General features: G+C 48.4%; 1 pseudogene; it reads right to left on the bottom strand.

Annotated features, from left to right (window-relative positions):
• Positions 1–2222: 2222 nt before the first annotated feature.
• Positions 2223–2357, bottom strand: LOC137505817 (U2 spliceosomal RNA; annotated as a pseudogene).
• Positions 2358–6654: the final 4297 nt, after the last annotated feature.

The following is a 6654-nucleotide window of genomic DNA, read 5'->3' as shown; positions in this document are numbered from 1 at the left end:
CTCCTGTCTTCTAAGTCAGCCGATTTCAGTTTCAGCCATGAGATTTCTGTATTCTGTATCTCAGACGCATCCACTAGCTTGTTATGCTCCCTGGTGATTTCGGCTATCTTTTCCTCTGATCTGTGGACTCTGTTCCCCAGCGCAGCAATCTCTTGTTGTAAGTTATTAGTTAGTGTTGATATGTCAGTGAGTAGGGATGTTTTAAAGGTCAGCAAAATATCTTTAATATATGCTTGTGATGCTGCCTGGTCGGAAGCTGGAAATGCCTCCATAGGGTATGCTGCAGCTAAATGGTGACGGCCTGTGTCCGCACTGTCATGGCGGCTTACCGTAATTTCTTCCTCCTCTGACTGTTCGCTCTCCCTCCTAGGCCTTGATTTCGCCGGGCTTTGTGGTGGTGAGTCTGTGAGAGGAGAGGGAGGGTTCCCTTCTTGTCGGGTCTGTTTGGGATCCCCACCGCCGCTTGTTGCTGCGCCTCTATTGCACTCCTTCCCGCTCTGGGATCTGGCGCCATCTTGGCTGCGCTGCTCCGTCGCTGGAGCGAAGAAATCTGTTAGCTTCTGAGGTCTGGAGAAGTTCTGCTTTCTTTTTTTTGTGACCTCGGGGTCCACTGCCATCTCCCCCGCTTCTCCTGCCATATTCTCCTCAGTCTGGAGCATGCTTTGGGCCGCTTTGTCGGGTCACGAACGGAGCTCTACACAAGTGCGTCCGTCTTCCTCTCTGCGTAGGCCACGCCCCTGTGTTTTTCCTTTTAAACAATGCAGATTGACTGGCTGTCCTGGTGATCCACTATCTTTAATACTTATAGCCAGCCATAGACCCTGAACAAGCATGCAGATGAGGTACTCTGATTCAAATCTGACCGGATTAGCCACATGCTTGTTTCAGGGTTGTGACTCAGAAGCTACTGATGTCCCAATATCAACAGGACTGCCAGGCAGGCAACTAGTTTTGTTTAAAAGGAAATAAATATGGCAGCCTCCATATCCCTCTCACCTCAGGTTCCCTTTAAAACTGATAAATCGTGAAACAGTCATCGGCAAGTTGGTTTCTTTAGGTCTTTAAAATAGGTAGGCTGTAAGTATTCTGTGAACCAGTGATTCCGGTTTTCATGGACAGTCTTTGATCTGCACAACTCATTGAAAACGATTAGCATCTTTAATAGAGTCTGACCTCAGTTGGCAGAATTGGTTGCGCTGTAAATTTTTGAAATGCTTTGATCTCTCTCTGCTAGCAGTAAATACAGAAACTGAAAGCAGAAGACCTCTGTTATTGTTTCACGCTGCCCCCTAGTGACCATAAATAGTGGCCATAATAGTGGTCATAAATACACATTACAGCAGTACTATTCAGTTGCAAGCAAATGTAACAAATAAGAAATAAAAAAAAAGTGCTAAAATAAATTGGCCAGAGCACTTGCAAGCCTCTACATAAATTGGGTCCTAAAGGGTTAATACATTCAATTTATTGAATGAAAATAAAAATCACATCCGCAGTGTCTGGCAATCTGCCACAGCCCGTTGTTTTTTTTTGTTTTTTTTTTTAGCTTTCTTGGCTCCTGTTGCATGCAACAGGAGTCCCGGGGTAAGCAAGGCCTTTATGCCCATGCACGGAAAAAGTGGGAGTGCGTAAACACCCCCACAAACGTGCATGAGCAGCCACGGGCCCCACAATACAGCAGGGCCCTTCTGGTGTTCCCCGAAGGGAACCTTCCCCCTTTGCCATCGGCGCAGGGGGTACTTGGCATCCTCCAACAACCGAGGGGTTGGAGGACCCTGGTGGCGTCCTCCAACACCCGATGGATTGGAGGACCCCGATGTGCCCTGTGGTTACCCACAGGGCCTGGCCATGTGGCATCCCACATGGTCCGTGGCTCCCCCGAGAGGGAGCCGGATGGGAACCAAAGTCCCCAGGGGACAAGTCCCCGGTGCCAGCAAGCTGGCCCCGACCTTGCGGTTGGAGTTATAAAAATTCCGCACTCTCCCTAGCCAAAAGGCCGGGGAGCTGTGTTAGTCAGCAATGCATATGGGCAGTGCAGACCAAAGCACCTTACTCCGCCCAGGATCTGCGAAATCCTAGGTATTTCAGGTACTCCTGGAGCGCCACTTCCAGGGGCAGTACGCCTAAGCAAAGCCCTCAGCCCTTCAGCTTTGATCATGGTAGATCCATTCGGTCAGCCCCTGAGAATTATGAACCAGGACGGACACCTCTACTGGAGGATCAGAGGTTCCCATCCCCCCGCTCAACTCAGGCGTCCTTCCCCGGGAGACCAGGCCGGGGTTCCCAGTAACATGCCTCCCTGAGACTGATAAGGACAGATACTACACTTGATCTTAGCCAAAAGGCCGAGAAGCGACAACAGCCCGTTGTTTCAGGCAATAAAGCCCTTTTATAGGACGCACCCGTAAAAGAGCTTGTTTGCCTGAAACAGCGGGCTGTAGCAGCTGCCAAAAAGCCTTAATGTGATTTTAAGTTTTCTTTAATAATGTTAGCGTTTTAAAGAGACACTGAAGCGAGTAAAAAACTCGCTTCTTCTCTTATATTCAGCAGGGGCATGTGTGCCCCTGCTAAACCGTCGATATCCCGCGGCAGAACGGGGGTCCCTTACCCCCAAATAACCCCCTGCAAAATCTACGACCAACTTGGTCGTAGATTTTGCTGCTCCTAGAAGCAGGGCTAATAGACGCAGCCCTGCCTCTCAGCGCCGTCTATCAGCGGTGGATCTCCGCCTCTCCCAGTGAAGGAAGAGGGAGAGGGGCGGGGGAGAGGCGGCTATCAGCGCTGACAGATGCGTGTGAGGGCAGGGCTGTGGCCATTAGCCCTGCCTCACCAGGAAGCGATCCCCGGCAAGGACGGAGGGGATTTGGGAGGTAAGGGACCCCCGTTGTGTGGCGGGATAATGGCGGTTTAGCAGGGGCACACATGCCCCTGCTGAATATAAGAGAAGAAGCAAGTTTTATACTCGCTTCAGATTCTATTTAAAGGAGTTGTGCAGATCAGAGACTGTTTCTGCTACAAAGTCCCTGTTGGTACACAGGGTGGATCCTGCACACTCCTTACTGCCAGTGAGGGCCGTCCCACCACCTCTTGATAAGTTTTCCATTCATGGACTTGCAGGAATGTTTTGCATATTCCACCCACTGTCTCCAGGTGCATTATGGGTGGTAACTTCTTGCTTTTGTGGCGCTAAGTAATTGCAAAAACAAACAAACCATGGGACTGATTCATGAAGCTGCGCTGACATGACAGCACCGTGAGCTAAATCCAGAGATGCACGCTAAGTGCAGTTGTGCAGCGTAGCGTGTCTTCCTTAGTTACACGCACTGCTTACATAACGCGCGCTCCTTGAAATGCCAGCCGCTGCTGTGAAGTATCGCGATATTTCACTAGAGTGGCAGTTTCTTTGTTAATTTACATAGTTGCTAGGTTAATTACATACTACACAGCAGCGGCTGGCATTTAAAGGAGCGTGCGTTGCTATGTAAACAGCGCGTGTAACTATGGAAGGCAATCTACGCTGCAAGCAGGGATAATCTCCGACCTTAATCACGAGTGATTACTCATGATTCAGATGAGGATTAATTACAGCAGCTGAGCGGCGGGGACTGGAAGGGTTATTTACCCATAAATCAGCGATTTCCAAGTCTCGCTGCCGTCACTTCCTCCTTCCGGCTTGAAGGAGGAAGTGACGGCAGCGAGTCTTGGAATGCTACTATTATGACGCATGGACCTAAATGGAGTGCGGAGAGAAGGCGGATTTATAGGTAAATAACCCTCCCAATACCCGCCGCTCAGCTACTGTAATTAATCCTCATTTGAATCATGAGTAATAACTCATGATTACTCGTGATTAAGGTCGGAGATCATCCCTGGCTGCACAGCCGCGTGTAGCATGCAGCCCTAGATTTAGCTCACGTTGCTGTCATGGAGCTTGCGCTGCTATAGCAGCGCAGCTTCATGAATAATCAACCCCCTTCTGTTTTAAGAAATGTAATTATTCTCACCATAGATTTTTCAGCAAGGGGGTTCTGGGCTTCCTTTGGCTCTCTACAAAAATTCTACAGTAGTCTGCTTCTCGGTAAAGTTACCAAGCAGTCTACAGCACTTAAAGGGGCAGTGCAATGTCAAAGCGTTTTACTTTAGTGGTTCTCTTTGAAGCAATTTCCCTCTGCAGGCCGTAAAAGGTTCATTTTAAAGCGTTTTAGTCTGAAATATACACAGGTTCTTCGGGTCAGTCATAAAAACGCCGCTTTAGTAAATCACCCCCGTAATCTGCAAGGATGCCGTTTTATACCGAGAGGGGAAAAAAATGAAAAAAAATAATACGAAGGGAAAATATAGCCGCGTGAAGCGGATGAGATTTCTCCCATATATTCTAAAGATTCCTTGGCCTGGATGCAGTAAATTCCTCTTCATCTTCAGCTCCTTCCCCGCCTAAATCTTCTGGGTTATTTCTTAATAAAGTGGTTTCCAATAAGGGGACTCCATTATGAGACAGAGGAAGTGAATTGAACAATAAATAAAGATAGTATTACGCCGGGGCCGGCACAGCTTACCGACTTATGCCGTGTCTCGTAGATCTGCACAATTCCCTGAGAAGCAATATTGGATAACATTTTATTGCTGAAAATTAAACTTAAAATAGTATCGCTGCTTGGAGGAGGAAAAAAAAATCGCCGGATAATAACATCAACATTAGAAAACAAGCAGATGAAGACCTGACTTAATATAAACTTGTCGTTTTATTCATCTGTAGAGATGGGCAGAACTGTTCTGAAGCGAACAGTCCCTGAGGAACGACCTCGGGGTCACTTCCATATTTGCTGGTTGCCGCGGTAATGCGCAGACACTTTCCCAGCAGCCGCGCATCTTCGATCGCGCACCCGCAGCCCGGAGTGCTCTGCGCATGTGCATGACGTCATGCAGAGTGCTCCCGGATGCAGGCGTGAGATTGAGAATGCGCAACCGCCAGGAAAAGCGTCTGCGCAGTAATGAGGTAACTGGCGAATACGGAAGTGACCCCGAGGTCATTCCCCGGGGACTGTTCGCTTCAGAACAGGTGTGACCATCTCTATAAATCATCTGGCACAAATTTCAACTGCAAGCGCTGTTGTACGCAGACAGAAGTAGTCAGTGGTGCTTATATGGTTAGTCGGTGATGATTTACCCTTTGCAGCAGTGATGAGTGAAAATGCCAATAGTCTCTTCAAGAAAATAATGCCAAATTTGATTTTTGAGCGTAAATGCCATTGAAAATCATTGTATATTAACTTTGTAAATCTTTGCACTAAAATAAACTTTTTTTGTGTGTGTTTTTGCATTAAAAATAACCATTTTTTGCATTTTCACAGTAAACGTAAAATTTCTCCTAACTTCCTGGGCACCAATTACACTGAGTGAGATGACGTCCATCTTAGGCCCAGTGCACACCGAGCGGTTTTTGGAGCGATCCGCCGGCCGCATCCGCCTACAAAAACGCTTGTCTAATGTATTGCAATGGGATGGTGCACACCGGCGGTTTGCGGTTTTTGCCAAGCCGCAAACGCGCCTCCTGCTGCGCGTTTGCGGATTTCGGAAGTGTTTCGTCCTCAATGTAAAGTATAGGAAAAACGCAAACCGCTCTGAAAAACGCTACTTCAGAGCGGTTTGCCAGGCATTTTTGTTACAGTAGCTGTTCAGTAACAGCTTTTACTGTAACAATATGTGTAATCTGCTACACAAAAACGCACCCAAAACCGCTAGGTATGTTTAGAAAACCTCTCTAAACATACCTAGAATCGCTCTGAAATCAGCTCCCAAAACCGCTAGCGTATTGCGGATCTGCTAGCGGTTTTGGTGTGCACTGGGCCTAACTGGGAGCTAGTTAATTAGATGCAAATAGTTTTACTTTGCATGAGGATTTAATGCAATTGTATTCAGCTTGGAATTGGACTACTGCACTGTTGATTCTGATTAAACCAGTTCCAGCCTGCATACAATGCAGCCAGAATTATTGCTAGCATAGAGTTAAAGGGCCATTTTCAAACAAATTGAATTCCTTAACCTCCCTGGCAGTTTATTTATTTTGCCAGGGAGGCTGAAATGGGGTTTTTTTTAAATAAAAAAAAAAATATTTCATGCAGCCAACTGAAAGTTGGCTGCATGAAAGCCCACTAGAGGGCGCTCCGGAAGCGTACTTTCGATCGCCTCCGGCAATCGAAAGTAACAAGATAGGCCGCAATGAGCGGCCTATCTTGTTTCGCTTTCCTCGTCGCCATGGCGACGAGCGGAGTGACGTCATGGACGTCAGTCGACGTCCTGACGTCAGAGCCGCCCGATCCAGCCCCTAGCGCCGGCCGGAACTGTTTGTTCCGGCTGCGCTGGGCTCGGGCGGCTGGGGGGACCCTCTTTCGCCGCTGCACGCGGCGGATCGCCACGGATCGCCGCGGAGCGGCGGCGATCGGGCAGCACACGCGGCTGGCAAAGTGCCGGCTGCGTGTGCTGCTTTTTTCAGAATGCAAATCGGCCCAGCAGGGCCTGAGCGGCGACCTCCGGCGGCATACCCCGAGCTCAGCTCGGGATTACCGCCAAGGAGGTTAAAGGAGAATTGTAGTGAGAGTTATATGGAGGCTGCCATATTTATTTCCTTTTAAGCAATACCAGTTGCCTGACAGC

This window comes from Hyperolius riggenbachi, chromosome 4 (genome assembly GCF_040937935.1).
Source record: "Hyperolius riggenbachi isolate aHypRig1 chromosome 4, aHypRig1.pri, whole genome shotgun sequence".
In the NCBI taxonomy this organism is placed as follows: domain Eukaryota; kingdom Metazoa; phylum Chordata; class Amphibia; order Anura; family Hyperoliidae; genus Hyperolius; species Hyperolius riggenbachi.
The sequence above is the reverse complement of the archived record's forward strand: the minus strand, read 5'-3'. Positions and strand labels throughout refer to the sequence as shown.